At 32.4% G+C, this 17,439-nt stretch overlaps 1 non-coding gene across 1 annotated transcript; it reads left to right on the forward strand.

The window, feature by feature from the left end:
* The first annotated feature begins 670 nt into the window (after positions 1-670).
* LOC141699669 (small nucleolar RNA R71) lies at positions 671-777 on the forward strand. Its single transcript, XR_012566069.1, has one exon. It is a non-coding gene; the product is annotated as a small nucleolar RNA R71 (small nucleolar RNA).
* The last annotated feature ends 16,662 nt before the right edge of the window (positions 778-17,439 follow it).

Raw genomic sequence — 17,439 nt, forward strand, 5'->3', positions numbered from 1 at the left:
ATTTAGCAAGGCATTGGCAATTTAAACAATTTAATTTTCCAAGGTCTTGATAGAAATAGCTTGACTTTTGCACATAAGCTTCAACTCCTCTAATTCAGATTTTTTATTAGCTTGTTGCAGCTAGAGTTATTGTCTTGGTGCATACTGCGGTTACTGAAAATCAGGGGGGTTGTACTGCTTAGCTAGATACTGCTGATAAGGCTGTTGAACCGTATTCTGAGTGTTGCTCCAACTAAAATTAGGATGATTGCGGTTGTTAGGATGATAGGTGGTTAGCACTGGTTGCTGCGATCGCTGGAAGTTGCTCACAAACTGAGCTGATTCACTAGAAATTGCGCACTGATCAGTCTCATGGGGACCAGCACATAGCTCGCAGACACTGGTGATTTGATTAACTCCATAATTAGTCAAAGTGTCCACCTTCATCGTGAAAGCCTTAAGTTGGGCAGCGATAGCAGTTGCTGCGTCCAACTCTAGAATTCCTGCGACTTTTCCCTGAGTCAGCCTCTGAGAAGGATTCTGGTACTCATTAGCAGCCATCAGTTCAATAAGTTCATAAGCTTCATCGTAGCTTTTAGCCCACAAGGCTCCTCCTGATGTTGCATCAAGCATGGGTCTAGAAGTAGCACCCAATCCATTGTAGAAATAGTTGATAATCATCCAATCAGGCATGCCATGGTGTGGGCACTTCCTTAGCATCTCATTATATCGATCCCAAGCCTCACACAGAGATTCTCCTGTTTGCTGAGCAAACTGAGCAAGAGCATTCCTGATTGCAGCAGTCTTCGCCATAGGGAAGAATTTAGTGAGAAACTTTTGAGCAAGATCTTCCCAAGTGGTGATAGACCCTGCTGGTAAAGAATGTAACCAACACTTAGCCTTGTCCCTTAGAGAGAATGGGAAGAGTCGCAGCTTGATAGCATCTTCAGTCACATCATTGAACTTGAAAGTGTCACAGATCTCAATGAAATCCCTGATGTGCATGTTGGGGTCTTCACTTGGAGAACCCTCAAACTAAACTGAGTTATGTATCATCTGAATCATGCTCGACTTGATCTCAAAAGTGTTAGCCCTGATGGCTGGTCTGATGATGCTTGACTGAATGTCATTAATCTTAGACTGAGAATAGTCCATCAAAGCCTTCGGATTTTCTACTTGATCACCCACCTCTACTAAAGTTGGTTCTTCAACTTTCTCTTCTTCTTCTACCTTCTTTTCTTCCTCAAAAACTTCCTTTTGAACCACTATCACTTCCTCCTCGGCTTGATCCAGATTTCTATTACGAGTACGTGAACGCGTATGCATACACCCTCCATAGAGTACCTGAAATAAAACAAGGAAACAGCTAAGTAACAATGTCCGAGTCAATGAAATTTAACGACCACTGATGGAAAATACATAAACTAATAATTAACACTACAGTCCCCGGCAGCGATGCCAAAAACTTGTTAGTCGCTAAACACGCGCTAATAATACACGCAAGTTTACGCGTTCACAAGTAGAATAGAATCTTTTCTAGTTCGTTCCCACAGAGACTGTATTGGTTAACTAATTAATTAACGCACTTAAGCAACAATGTATGGTTATTATTCAATGCTAAGATGATAACAAATTGAGGTTGTCTATAACTCAGAATTAAACTAACAATTATAACTAAGAGAATAAGATTGATTAAATTAATATATATGACAAACATGAGATTCTAACTTCATTAAATACTTCATTCAATAGCCTTATTGTTCTCAACCTTAGCATGCAATGGGGATGACAGTAATCAGACAACACGAAACTGATAAACGCCAACTTTCGTTGCACGAGTACCATACTACCAGACATCCACAAAAGAGATAGAAGCTGAATAGACACCAATTATATTGAGACCCTATATGTATATAGAATTTGACAACATAACGGTTTAAGCACAAGTTATCTATCTTGATTATACAGGGCAAGTAAGATGATTAAAATTTCCTACGAATCATGCATAACAATACATGAACCTATGCTAGCATGGCAAGTTCTAAATCCTTAAATTAACTGTCGATTCATTAAGTATTAGCACACTATCTTATAAGTTTGCGACGCTCATAAGATGAATACGCACAACTAATACTAAGCTATCAATCAATCACCACATACTAAGGCATCGAAACAATTTACCTAAAGGAATCCATAAATAAATCCGCTAGAACCCCACGATAACGATTAGCCCATAATCGGACTCATCATCAACGTGGATTCCGATGAAAGCATGGTATAACAAACGTAGTCTTTATAACGAATAAATAAAACCAAGTACAAACCAAGATTAAGGTTCACAAGTAAGAAAACTAGCATCCAAATACAACTTAAAACAAAGATTCACAAGTAAAAACAAGATCTTCTTCGTCTTCGTTGAATCATGCTAAAAACGGTCTTCTTACAGCTCTCCTTGCGCTCTGGTATGTCTCTCTCATGAAAATGTTCTTATTTGAATATATATATATATAGCATCCCTTAGCAATCTGGAAGTCTCCCAACTTAGAATCGAATTAGAATTAGGATTCATATTTTTCACATCGGCACAACCGCACGCTATCACAGCGCGGGCATGCTGCCTTTCAGGAATCCTGGCGCGGCCGCGCGCTATCACAGCGCGGGCGCGCCGTCCTTCTGGGAAAAACTCAGATTTCATCTTTTTCCTTGCTGCTTCGAGCCGGCTTTCCATGATCTTTTATTCCAACACCACCTTGATACCAAATTAGCACCAAAACAATGCTAATTCACCTGATCCACAGATTAATGCTTGAAATGCAAAAACACTAGAAAACACGTTAAAATACTTAACAACTTGAGTTCAAATGCATCAATTCAAAGCTTAATATAGCATTATAAAGTGTCATAAATGCCACTCAACAATGACACAAGACTGCAGCTGGATCAAATGCACTCAAGCAGATACACTCCTTCAGCCTTGCTCATGGATGAAATCAAAAAGGCTATTCAGGATACTTTTGGAGTTTCTACCTCTTCTATATCCTAATTCTCATCCACACTACAAGTTCAAGAACTGCAACACAAGGTCTCTTCTCTTAAATCATCAAATGACTCATTAAGTGCACATGTTCAAGCTCTTACATCCTTGGTGCAGAGTCAACAGACAGATATCAAAACCCTGATGGACTCTCACAAGCATCTCCAAATGAAAAATTCTATTGCTTTGGGAGCCATCATGGGGAAACTCAACATTCCACTACCCTCACTACCTGGAGAAATAAGGCCAGAATTACCAACTCATCTACTCATGTCTGTCACCAAGACTAAGGGGGAGATTGAGGCTAGGATTCAACAATCCAGGGAAGGTAAAGCTAAGTCTAAAGAGTTTATTCAGGTTGGTCAAACCTCCTCAAGTCCTCAAGTTGATGTTGGAAAAGAAAGACTTCTAAAGGCTGCAGAAGGACCCAATCAAGACCAGGAATTTAGTGAACTTCTTGTAGTACTAAGAATGTCTCTTCAAAACAATTACATGACCTACAAGAAAGCTTTGGCCAAGAACATCAACTTCATCAGGGCAGTGGTTGTGAGAATTGATACTTTCTTGAAGAAAAGAATAGTTGTGAATATCAATGATGGTGGTGTGGACAGATGTCTTCAGGCGTCTCTTCCAAATCTTGAAACCTTATGAGCATCTAAACTGGATGTAATGATTGACAAAGTAAATCCAGTAATTCAAGACGACACCCAACTTCTCCATGAGTTCAAAAATGCATAGATAGCAATTTTTCCTGAAGCCTATCTATATCCACACAAAGGGGTGGTCTACATCTGTCCAACAACCAAACAATGCAAACATCTCCTTATTCCTAAACACTGTGTCAGATCAAATATGAGGTTGATCCTTGACTTTGCAGTTTGATCTAAAGTACAAAGGGAGCAAAAAGCATGAGGATAAGGAGATGATACAGATCTTAGAAAAATATCTTATAAATGCTGACACCTTGTTGCCAAATACTCAATACAACTTAAGAAATGACAAGGATGATGATGAGCAGAAAGATGATAAACAAAAACCTTCTGGCTCAAATCCAAGTCAATCATCAAAAGCAACTGGCAGCAAGGATAGGAAGCAAGAAGAGAAGAAGGATGATGAAAAGAAGAAAGGGGATGAGAGAAGAAGGAAGAAAATGCAAGATGGCTCAGAACCACAACAACAAACCCTAAAAATCTAAACAAATCAAGCTCAACCTTCAAAGCCATCAAACTCAAACATCAAACCACCTCAAACCTCTAAGCCTAAATTCTTATACAAACAAACTACTAACACCTTTCTGAAAATACCAATCACCACAAGCCAAACATTTCTCAAGAAAATCACAAACCTATCTTCTGTCAAGCCATCACTCAAAACTCACTTCAAGTCTGTTGGGAGGAAACCTAAGAAAGCCAAGCATACTGACAAAGTACAAGTTACTGAGAGGGCCATCTGGAATTGTTTCAATCAAAGTAATTTTCTACCTCTAAACTGGTGCAACTCAGATGAAGACTACTTTCAACAACTAGCTGGAAAGATAGTCAGAGTTTGGGTTGTAACACTAAGGGAAGTAAGAATCTACTATGAAGATGGGTCTTTCACATTTCTTGGCTGCAACTTAATGGACTCTGTCTCTCCCACATAAATCAAGAGAGTGATAAGTTTACTGCAGGATAAGGATACTGCTACAAGAGCATGGATATTTGTTTTGGCTGAATGGTTGATTTTAAGGGAGGAAAGAAGAGCAAAGAATGAGGCTGAATATGAAGAGAGAGAAAGGAAGTATGATGAGGAGATTGAAATGTACATCAAAAGATCAGAACAACTCAAGGCAAAAGGAATGAGCATAATTTCCAAGGATGGATAATTCTAAATGTCAAAGATGGAAAATTCACAAATTTAGGATTGACATACTGGATAATTATCCAAAGCCAGACAGACTCAAGCTTTTGGAAGCTCTAAGTGGGACACCAATCATAGAAGAACTAGAAATTCTTGTTTACTTAAAGGATCTCATTAGAGAAGAAATAAAAGCAAAAACTGTCTTTACCTAATGCATAAATGATTGTAATTGTGTCAATTTTTATATATTAGTCTTATTTTCCATTATAGCTTGGGGTTAGTCTTGTTAACAGGAATGAATTTGTGTTATGCAATCTTCTCACAAATTGGGGGAGATTGTTGTGCAAGATATGCCTATAAAATAACAAGATTAAGTCAATTTGACAACCCTAAGTAAGTTGTATGATAATCTATGTTTGGACTATGTATTGTAATTCTTAAGTCTGTAAAAATGTTCAAGGGTAGACTGGAGTCTTTTTCTGTAAACAGTATCAAGCCTAAGAATTCTATCTGGAAGAAGTTCTAGAAGATCATGCCTCAGAATAATTGTAAAGAAGCATGGAATTGAATAAATCTATTTTGGGAAAAATATTCTAAGTTAAGTTCTCTACAAGTCACAGATTAAGTATTATAGAGAAGTCATTCGAGAACTCTAAAATGACTTATCGAGAAGTCAGGAAAGCTACTAGAGAACTCAGAGATATAGATAAGCTAAATTGAAGACTTGAAGATTGGAGATATCGACAAGTCATTTCTTCACTAGAGAACTCTAGAGATATCGATAAGTCAAAATATCACTCAAGATCTCTGAGATATCGATAAGTTAAAGTATCACTAGAGATATCTGAGATATCGATAAGTCTATCTGTCACTAGAGAACTCAGAGATATCGATAAGCCAAGGTGAAAACATGAAGATAAGAGATCTCGACAAGCCAAATTCTCTTATAGAGAAATCAGAGACTTCGATAATTCAAAACAGCTACAGAGTAATTAGAGACCTCGATAACCCAATATAATTGTCGAGATGTCAAGTTCTCTATATACCAAACTGGAGATCTCGAGCTAAAATTCAAAGTACAATGTGCAGACGAGTTCAATATCCAAGATTATCAATCAACAAACGATCCAATCAGTTGGATTGACAAGTCTACAAAAGCAGTTTGAAGAGTACAAGATCAAGGGCCAAGATTAACTGGCAAAGTAAAGTCGCAGGCGTGTAAGATTAGCAAAGATACACTAAGCTAGAAGTAAAAAGATTTGATTATCCAAAAATAGTGTAATAAGCAATGTTTACTGATCTATAAAGTAAACACCGAATGCTTTGTTAGCGGTAACAATTGAGATAAGAAAAATCTGGTATTCTCTCAAGAAAGAAGCTAAGCTCTTTATCATCAAAAAGCCTAGAAATTTTATAGCAAAACATTCTCAATTTTTAATATAAAATTAAGTGAGTTTTGAAAGATCCGTGTCCACTGTTCTTGCTTGCTTAATCTCAGTATTAACATATTTCACTACTAGATTTAATTTACTTTCTTCGCCACTTTATACAATTCAAGAAAAGCAGAAAAATACTAAAACACATTCACCCCCGCCCCCTCCGTGTGTGATTCATTATCTAACATATCTTTATATTCCTTACTCTTAATCCTAACCCACTACCCATTCCTGACAATATAGGCTTGCGTCAGTGACTTATAACCTGTAGCTCTGATACCAAACCTGTGACGCCCTCCAAACCCGGGTTAAAAGTTTGTGGTTCATAACACACACACATACACAATATATAAACATGTTTATGAAAATAATATATGCAGTGACCCTACTTACCATAACTATGGATCATAATAGGTTAAAGTATGCACACAAACCACAACCTTAATTACGTTACAAACGTACCAAATCCCAACTAGTTTAACTTACATTTGAAAATAAAACATTCTTACAAACTTTCAAACTCAAAACTAAAACAAAAAGTCTTCAATTAGCTTATTCCGTCTCAACCTGGAATCATAGCTCGCACACTTGTCTGGGGATCCTCGCTACCAACAGTTTCCTTCTTAACTGGAAAAGAATATAAACAGATTCGCAAGAGTGAGCTAACTAGCTCAGCAAGTCACAGTGACAATAATGAGATTAAACAATGATAAAATGAAATGATTTAAGGTATCAAGTTTCTTGTTAAGCAATGATTAGAACTGGATATTCACTATATTTTTAAAAAAAAAACAAAGTTAGGCTGCTGATCAGTCACACACTAACCCCGAGCAAGGCACATAACTTTGCTCTATATATTGGATACAAGGCACATATTGGCCTAATATGACCATGAATCTGGTCTGACCATGAATGTGGTCCACATTTATAAAACAATCTAATTCTGTAACAATAACATAATAAACAATGTAAATCAGTAAACAGAATCATAAACAACATTCATCTCAAAGTAAAAGGTGATTCATAACACCATTGTATAACAAGATGTGTATAAGGGTTGGCTTCTAGCCTGTGAAAGGATCAGATGACAGAAGAACAAGGGTTTAATGCTTACAAAGATTAATCTTCTGATGTACAAGGTATAAAGGTTTGTATATTAAGCAAATCCAGATCAGTGATCCGTATATGGTATAAATATATTTGCAGAGTAGTATCGTATATCTGTGGTCTGTATCTAGGAGTTCAACAATCAATGGTTTACAAAGAATGAGGCTTACGACTCAAGATCCATAAGTAGAATCAGGGTCCAGGGCTAAGCACTTCAAAGCACTTGCAATATAAAACATAACTATTTCAAATACGTATCAAGATGGTTCAAGAATTACTTGCCTTATCTCGACTGGCTTCACTTCACTTGCTCTCGTCTATCGATTTTATTCACTGACTATCTGCTTTCCCTTTCTATGCCTTGCTTCCTCTGTTAGACATCACAAGTATCTATCAATACTCATTCTCACTTTATTCTATTCTTTAAAAGCTTCTATCTACCCTTCGTTTCACCCAAATCCGACGTACGGATTGCAAGTTACAATAAAAAACCGTCAAACAATAAACATTAAGCATATTATACATCAATCAGATCACATATACACATAGCACGTAAGATATTCGATAAAAATAATTTTTTAAAGAAGATTTGGGGTTGAAATGATTTTCTGGTATTTAATATGAATTTTTGAAAAAATTTCGGAATTAAAACGGGTAAACGAATCATTTTATAAACAATTAACAAGATTTGAAAACCCGAATCTGACTTTAAAATTATTTAATAATAATTATCGAGCCTTGAATATAATTTAAAATAATATTTTGAAGCTCGAAACTATTTTTCAGAATTTTTGAACAAAAGATATAATTAAATCTAATTAAATAATTAATTAAAATTAATTAATAACTAATTAAATTAATTAATAACTAATTAAATCAATTAATAATTAAATTAGTTTACCAATTAAATATTAATTATTAACTAAAATTAATTAATTAAATAATTTGGATCTATATTTGAATTAAAAATGATGATTTTTGAAATTTTAAGTAATTAAAACAATTTCCAGAAAATAAAATAAATAGAAATATAGGGGTTGTTTACTTTATTAGTTTTCTGGAAAACTTTTCTTAGAAAATGGAAAATTTTGAATATGTGTTCAACTTGTATATTTTCTAAAATGAAAACTGGAAAAATGGAAAACACGGTTTTCTGATTTATAACTATGAATGGGAAAACTCTAGAAAACAGCTTTTTATTGTTTTTTAATCTATGAAAACATAAAACACCCACGTTCTAATCTAATATCCACGTTCTAACCCTAATATACACACATTCACTACCTTTTTATTCGCTATCTTTTTATATAAGATATGCATAATATATTATTATATTACTTTTTTTTATGGAAATACATGAATATTATTAATAGTAATACAATTAATATTATTAATATTAATATATTTATTTTAAAATAAAGACAAAATAAACTCACATAAGATTTAAAAGTATTATATTAATAAAGTAATCACAAATAAATTGTTAACATAATAATACATAAAAGTTGATATATGATACAAATATTGAAAACAATATAAATATACTTAAATAATTTAAAAACAAGTTTTCATGATATAATTTTGTTGACAATAACATTATTTATAATTATTCATTGATTACATAAAAGAATTATATATTTCAAATTGAGAAGTTTTATATATATTTTCTACTTTTTTGCTTAAGTTAATTTGGAACATTTTTTCTCATTTTTCAATAGTTTTCTTAGAAATAGAAAATTGAGAAAATTTTAGAAAATTGGAGAACAGAAAACTGGAAAAAATTTCTGTAAGTAAATAGCCCCATAATTTTTAGAAATTTTTAAAACAGAAATCTTGTTTTTGCAAGTTTTCAAAACAGGAATATTGATTTTATACATTAGGAGAAACTTCCGGGGTTAAATTGCAATTCAACATCCCCGTCGTCTTGTCCGGCATTTCGCCGGTCGGACTCCATGCCTGCCGTCACGGAGCTTTTCCGGCGACCGGAAAAATCTACAGAATCGAACCAAATTAACAGGGGATGATCTACTGGCTTCCAGAAACTCATTCATGCAATCACTTCGATCAAACAATCAACGAATCAGCCGGAGATCAGGACGGAAGTTTACGCCGCCGTTTTGTCCGATGAGCTCTTTCCCGTTATCCTCCATTCTCCAAACTTATATCATTCGAATGCTCTTTCAACGATCTATTTAATGATATTAACTAATTGAACTAATAACCCCTGGGTTAAAAATGACTAATTTTCATTCGAGAACAATCAAGAACATTCAAACCCTAATTTTAATAATTCGAGAATCAAACTCAATTTTCTATATGTTATTGAACTCTAAATTCAACATATGATATACCAAAATGATCAAAATCAAATTATCTATAACATGCAAGCATCAAATCACACAAACAACATCAAAATCAAAAATTCATAATTAAACCCAAATTAATTCAAATTTGATAAAAAATATATAGGAAAATACTTATGATTTCTGCAGTGAAATTGATTATGGAATCTGAAAGTACTCTTCACAAGCCTTGTTTTGACTACTCACACGCTTGATTTTGATATCGATAACACATTCGTTTTTAGGTTTGATTATCAAAAAAATAATTAATTTTAGGGTGTTCTCTGAAAATTATATATTTTTACTGTTTCTTAATAATTATCTGTAAAAATTAAAATACGGTAAAGGATATTTATATTTAAGGAATATCGGTACCCCGTTGGATCATATCAGATATAAAATATAATACTTAATTGATAAAACAGATCCAAATCCGTACAGGTTTTGGGATAATTATCATAACCAAACTTTTTGTAAATACAGTCTTGGTCTCAGCGCTTTGGTTACATGAATTATGAGAAGATAATATAATAGTTTAATCAAACATCCCAATTCTAGAAAATATGGGTTTTATCGATTTACCGAAACGAATATTGTGTCGAAAATTTTGTGCTGGGACCCGCACAGGTAAAACCGTACTCCGGATTGAAAAAGTCAAAACATGGAAAATGCTCGGAATAATCATATTAGGTTAGAAAGGAGTTTTCCCGAGACTTCTGGGTTGTAAAAACGTAAAAACGGTTGAAGTTGGACGATTCCCGATTATACAAAATAATTTATAATTACTCAGAAAAATAATCAATTAACTCCATAAATTCTTTATAAAATCATATAACAACATATAAATTAATAAAAAATATCAAAATTATCTATACTTTATTTTAGACATATAAAAAATTAAAATACTCAAATTTTACCATATTTAAACATCCAAACACAAGTACCACTTAACAAATAATTCACCAAAATTCACATAATCATCACAAAATATTTATTTATTGATCAAAATAATTACACGATATATCCTGGATATCACATGTCATGTCACTAGTGCCTCAATAACATGTTTGTAGTATCCCTATAGTTGGTTAACTCGGTATACCCTAAATCATACTAAGTCTCCAAAATAAAAATATTCTCGCAAAATTTTAAATCACCTGAGGCAATAATTCATATTTCCAAAACAAAGAGTATCATAAATAATTTTGAAAACCGCATAAACAGATATTTTAAAAAAAATTAAATTAATTTTTAATACCATTTTTTGAAAGTCAAAATAATCAACCAATATTAACGAAATGAATAAAATATGAAATTGAACAAATCAGAGATATTTAATTTCTAAGAGAAATAGCGTTGAATAAAAAGGGGACATAATCCTTATCTTGAAAATCGCAAACTCTAATTCCAAAGAAATTCATAAACGCTCCGCTAAATTCCCGGCCCCGATCTAAATACAAAATTAAAAATTATTATTACTTGGTCATATATTTCCACCTTACACGAAATGCTAGTTGACCAGATTTATTTATATAAATTAATAACCTAGTCGAGTGACATTGCAATACTAACTTAATATAGTGTAGGTTTCATTTGGAAGTTTATATTGTTAATCCCTTAAATCTATTAATACTTAACATCTGTAACTCTAAATCTATTATATATATATATATATATATATAATACAACAACAGGGGGTTTGATGAGCAATTTAATTCATAAGACGATTATGCTCCTATTTAATATTTATATAATATTCATTTCATATTTATTCTCACAATTAATATTTGTAAGGTGACTATTAATATTTATATAATACTTATTGCTCACAATTGATATATATTAATTGACGCATCATTAATATTCATATAATATTTATTTCATCTTATCATTCATTTATTAAAATTATTAATTATTTAATAATTAATATTTATATACATACGGGTTAAGTTCTATGGAGACCACTTTTTTTGGAGACCTTGGAGACCACTTGTGTTCTGCAAGTTAAATATTGCATAAAAACATTGCAAAACATATTATTTGTGAATCGTGCTCTACAAAGATCTTTATTTTATTCAAAATCTTGAATATCATATATGTACTGCATGTAAAACATTACAAAAATACTTTATTCTGCAAAACATGTTAAGTTTGCATAACATTTGTTCAGCTTGCAGAAGAGAAAATGCCCAAAATAACCGAAATTCAGAGGTGGCTGCCCAAAATACCCACGCTCAAAACAGGTGCCCAAAATAACCATTTAAACACACATACAGCATATGCGTGTGTCTTACACGCATACATCAAATGCGTATAGTTTCAAAATTTTCCTGTGAGCTGACCTGGCACAAGGAGCATACGCATATTCTATTTGCGTATAGCTTGCATACGCATATAGTGTATGCGCATAGCTATAAATTTTTTACAATATACGCATATGTTGTATGCGTGTATTTTACACACATTTCTTATATGCGTATCTTTCTGGTTATTTTGGGCACCTGTTTTGAGCGTGGGTATTTTGGGCATCCCCCAATAAAATTTGGTTATTTTGGGCTTTCACCCCTTGCAGAACATACACATTCTACTTATTAAACTTAAATGATCTTCAATAATTTTAATGAATTAGTGATACTCGTAGAACATACTTCACAAAATAATATATTTTATAGTGTTTTAATTGCAGAACATATGTGGTCTCCAAGGTCTCCGATAAAAAGTGGTCTCCATAGAACTTTTCTCATATACATACATACATTAATACATATATAAAAGCATACATACATACAGTATATATATATATAAATTTATACATGCATACATACATACATACATACATACATACATATATATATACGTACATACATGCATGCATACACAGATACACACACATACATACATACTCATACATAGATATATACATAAATACATACATACATACACACATATATATATATATACATACATATACATATATACATATACATACATACATACATACATTTATATATACATACATACATACTCATATATTCTTATTTGTCATCAAATTAACATTGTACTCCAACACAATGAAATGGTCAAATATTATATTAAATTATATGAAATAAAAAATAAAATAAACTATTTAAACACATATGTACGATTTATACTTCATTATTAATAATTATGTGATATATATTATATACTCCCACCGTCCCATGGGTTGTTAACATCGCTAGGGGAGTTTGTTGAGCAAATTAATTCATCTAACAATTATAACCCTACATTAATATCTATATAATATTTAATTCACCTCGTCATTATTCATTTATTAAAAATTATCAATTGTTTTATAATTAATATATGCATATATACATACATACAATATATATATATATATCAATACAAAGACATACACACACATATACATACTCGTATATTCTTATTTGTCATCAATCTAACCTTGTCATGAAATGGCGAAATATTATATTAAATTCAATGAAATAAAAAATATAATAAATTCATTTATACATATATGTTTGATTTATACTTCATTATTAATCATTCTACGATATATATCATATACACCCACTGACACATAGGTTGTTAATATCGTTGTTAGACACAGAGATCGAAAAAATAAATTATGTTGAAGAAAAATTAAGAAAGAGGGGGTAAATTTTGGAGTCATTATAAAAATAATATGCTATTTTAGGAAATGTTAACAATCTGTTGGAACATCCCAAAATAGAAAGTTATTGGGACGGAGACTATCATATGTCATTTAGTGAGTAAACTTACAATAATGACGTCAATTATACCTATGTAATATGACTCATCAATCACATTTATAATAGATAAACATATTAAATAATTAGAAACAAATTAATAAATATTTTATAATTAGAGTGTTTGATATACATCAGGCACACACAATCACTTATATTTATTTTATTTTCTAAGCATTAACATATTACAAATATCATTTAATTTTGAAATGGAAAAAAATGTATACTAACATAATTTACTACTTCTTGGCGAATTCACCATTACAAACATATCCCAATCACTCGTGCTCATATGCATAAACAAATAAATTATTCATTCATTAGATAATGACATAAATTTATCGTCAATAATTACGGCGAAAACAGTTTCAATTAGCAAAATATAGAGTATGTTTGTGCATTACACTGGCTATTGAGCTAGTTAATCGTTAATTAGACAAAATAAAGTTTATATTAATCTATAATTTCACAGCTCCCAAGTACAAGTTCGAATACTGATTTTGACCCTACAACAAGAAATATGTCATCGCTATGTCTTTAAGCTCAACAAAATTTGCACGTGTAGCTAGATAAATAATATGTATGTATATATATATATGTGTGTATATTGCTTGACACTAGTTAACATGATTTAGCACTTAAATCATTGTATATATAATTAAATTATTGCAAAACTAATACAAATTTATATTCGTACATAGGTGGACTAAAAAGATTTAGTGACAATTAATACACTTAAAATTAGTAAATAGCATCGTAACCATAATTTAATTAATGATATAATTAATAATAAATGCAAATCATGCTATAATGCAATTAATTACAAATAAAGTTATTAATTTCATTTATGAATTCAAGCAGATCAAGAACCAAAACTATGAATATAATATGACAAAGATAACATACAAGTCATAGATTTATGGCTCCATACATAAACTTAAAACCGAGTATCAGACCCATGCACATGATATTCATAACATACATTCAATTAAATTAATATTAGTTACCAACTTAATTCACCCGTATGTACGGATAAACGAAGTATAAGCAAAACGGATATATGTAATTATAAAATTGGTTGTACAGTACTACATAACAACACAAAACAATTAAAAGATGCATTTTTTATGCTTGAGAATTGACAGCAGAAAACAATCTCTCCAGTCTCTACTTCTCTTTCTTACCATGTCTTATGCGCACTTATTGACTCGATAATAGGCATTAGTAATCGACCTATTCTCTCTTTCGTTCTTTGCCTCTCCCTCTCCGCAGCCTCGATTTAGGGCTTTTAATAAAAAGTTTGTGTTTATTCTAGAGTCGTGCCGATTATATATAAATTTTATAACTCTTTATTCTAATCTAATTACTAACTCAAAACAAATTCTTTTATAATTCTTATTCTAAATTAAATCATATTCTTCACTTATTATTATTATTATTATTATTATTATTTAAAATTACTAATATTACATATATACCCTTTTAAAAACAATTTTGTTCCCGGAATCAATAAAACTAAATTCTCATACCTAAATCGAATAAATGCAGATATTTCTCACGAATAGATTCTCATACTTTCTCTTTAACATCAAAAGCTCCAACATATCTTGGACTAGCTTTCCTTTCAAACCAAAACGCTTCACACCCTTACAATACGACACCTTCAAGACACATGATCATCAGGCTTAAATCTACCAAACTTCTTATGTTGATCTGCATAACTCTTTTGACAAGATCGAGCTTCCTTTAAACTTTTTTTTTTTACTTTTTCTACCTTCCTCATGGTGATTCTAACCAACTCTAGACCTTCTGTTAGATATATTTGATAATGTCATGGCTAATATGATTTATGTTTAGATTTCAGATCTTACTTAACAGGACAAATCAGTACTTAACTGTTGATCAGTACTTATACTGGAAGTCAGGACTTAAGGATATCAGTACTATATTATCAGGAGATAATCATCAGAAGTTAGATATCAGAACTTAAGTGCTGAAGGATGATCAGAGAAGGACAGTAGCTGATTAAAGGAAGAAGATCGAGATAAACATAAGAAGAGATATGCATGAAGAAGGAATTCCATGAAGAATGGAATACTTGGAAGAAAAGATATCTGATGATATATTTTAGGAAGCAGAATTATATTCCATATCAATTAGCAATTATCTTGTAACTGTGTAGTATATAAACACAGACATAGGGTTTACACTAAAAGTGTTAATATATTCAGAGAAGATTATTCATTGTAAACCCTAGCATCTCTCGTGATATTTGTTCATCACTGAGAGGTACCAGTTCCATACTGTAACAGAGTTTATTGTTTCAATAAAGTTTGTTTTCTGTTACTTAATATATTAAAGTTCGATTTGATTGTATTATACACTGTATTCACCCCCTTTACAGTGTGTGTGACCTAACAAGTGGTATCAGAGTAATCTGTTAACACACATACAACTAAAGATCATACACAATCATGTCTGACACAGAAACTCCAACTAAGCCTACCAAAACTGAAGAACCTCCGAAGCCACAAATTCAAAGTCGGTATGAGGATAACAGGGTCCCATACTGAGACAATCTGAATATCCCATATGGAAGGTAAGGATGACCATGTTCCTGGAAGCAACAGATCCAGAATACCTTGATAGAATCAAGGAAGGCCCTCACAAACCAACCAAGCTCGCTGTTGCAGTTGCAGGTGAAGCAGCAAAGACCGTACCAAAGGAGAAGAGTGATTATACTGCTGAAGATATAACATCAATTGCTAAGGATGCCAAGGTACGACACTTACTGCATAGTGCCATTGATAATGTAATGTCAAACAGGGTAATCAACTGCAAGACTGCTAAGGAGATATGGGATGCTCTGGAAACAAGGTGTCAGAGAACGGAGACAATTAAGAAGAACAGGAAGACAATACTCACTCAAGAAAGATCTGAAGGCAGAGGAGGAAAGTCTGACAGAGGAGATTACACCAATGTTAAATGCTATAACTGTGGTGAGAAAGGCCACATATCTCCTGATTGCAAGAAGGTAAAGGGTGACAAAGGCAAGGCTCTTGTCACAAAGCAGAAAAGTTGGACAGACACCTCAGACTCTGAAAGTGAGGAAAACTATGCATTGATGGTAAATGCTGATAAAGAAAGTGCTGAGAGCAGTTCTGAAGCTGCTGAAACAAAGGTACCTCAGACTACTTATGCTTTTCATACTGATGATATTAATGAATTGAGAAGATATCTTAAAACCATGTTTGTTAGTTATAGAGATCAAACTTTAACATGTGAAAGATTAACTTCTGAAAATCTTGCATTTAAGAAAAGAAATGATTTCTTAGAAAAAGAGTTAGTCATGTTCCATCAACTCAGAAGGATAGAGATGATGCTTTTTATGTTAGGGATGAAGTGCTAAAATGAATGAATCTCTAAAAACTGAGTTAGAAAAGGAAAGAGAGATTATCAGGACTTGGACTAACTCTGGCAAAACAACTCAAAATTTTCTAAGTAGTGGAAACTGGAAAGAGGGCTTAGGTTATGGAGAAGATAAGAATGATAAAGGAACTGAAGAAATTAAGCCTGTTGATAAGCAAAAGCCAAAGTTAAAACCTGTTAAGTTTGTAACTGTAAAGTCTGAAAATGAGAAATCAGAAGTTATAAAGGAATTAACTTCTGACAAACTAAAACAGGAAAAGACAGCTGAAGTGAACATAGGCTTAATGACAAAAAGCAGCTTAAGCATAAGCTGAAAGATGTTAAGAATGCAAACAAGGTAAATCACCTAGGAAAAGTAGAATGGAAAGGAAGGTGTGAATAAAGCAATAATTATAAACCTGTTCCTGATGCTCCTAGGAAAACATGTCATAACTGTGGAAGTTCTAACCATCTGGCTTCTTTTTCAGGAAGAATAAGAACATTAACTCCTTACCTTCAAATCG

This window comes from Apium graveolens, unplaced genomic scaffold (assembly GCF_009905375.1).
Source record: "Apium graveolens cultivar Ventura unplaced genomic scaffold, ASM990537v1 ctg101, whole genome shotgun sequence".
In the NCBI taxonomy this organism is placed as follows: Eukaryota; Viridiplantae; Streptophyta; class Magnoliopsida; order Apiales; family Apiaceae; genus Apium; species Apium graveolens.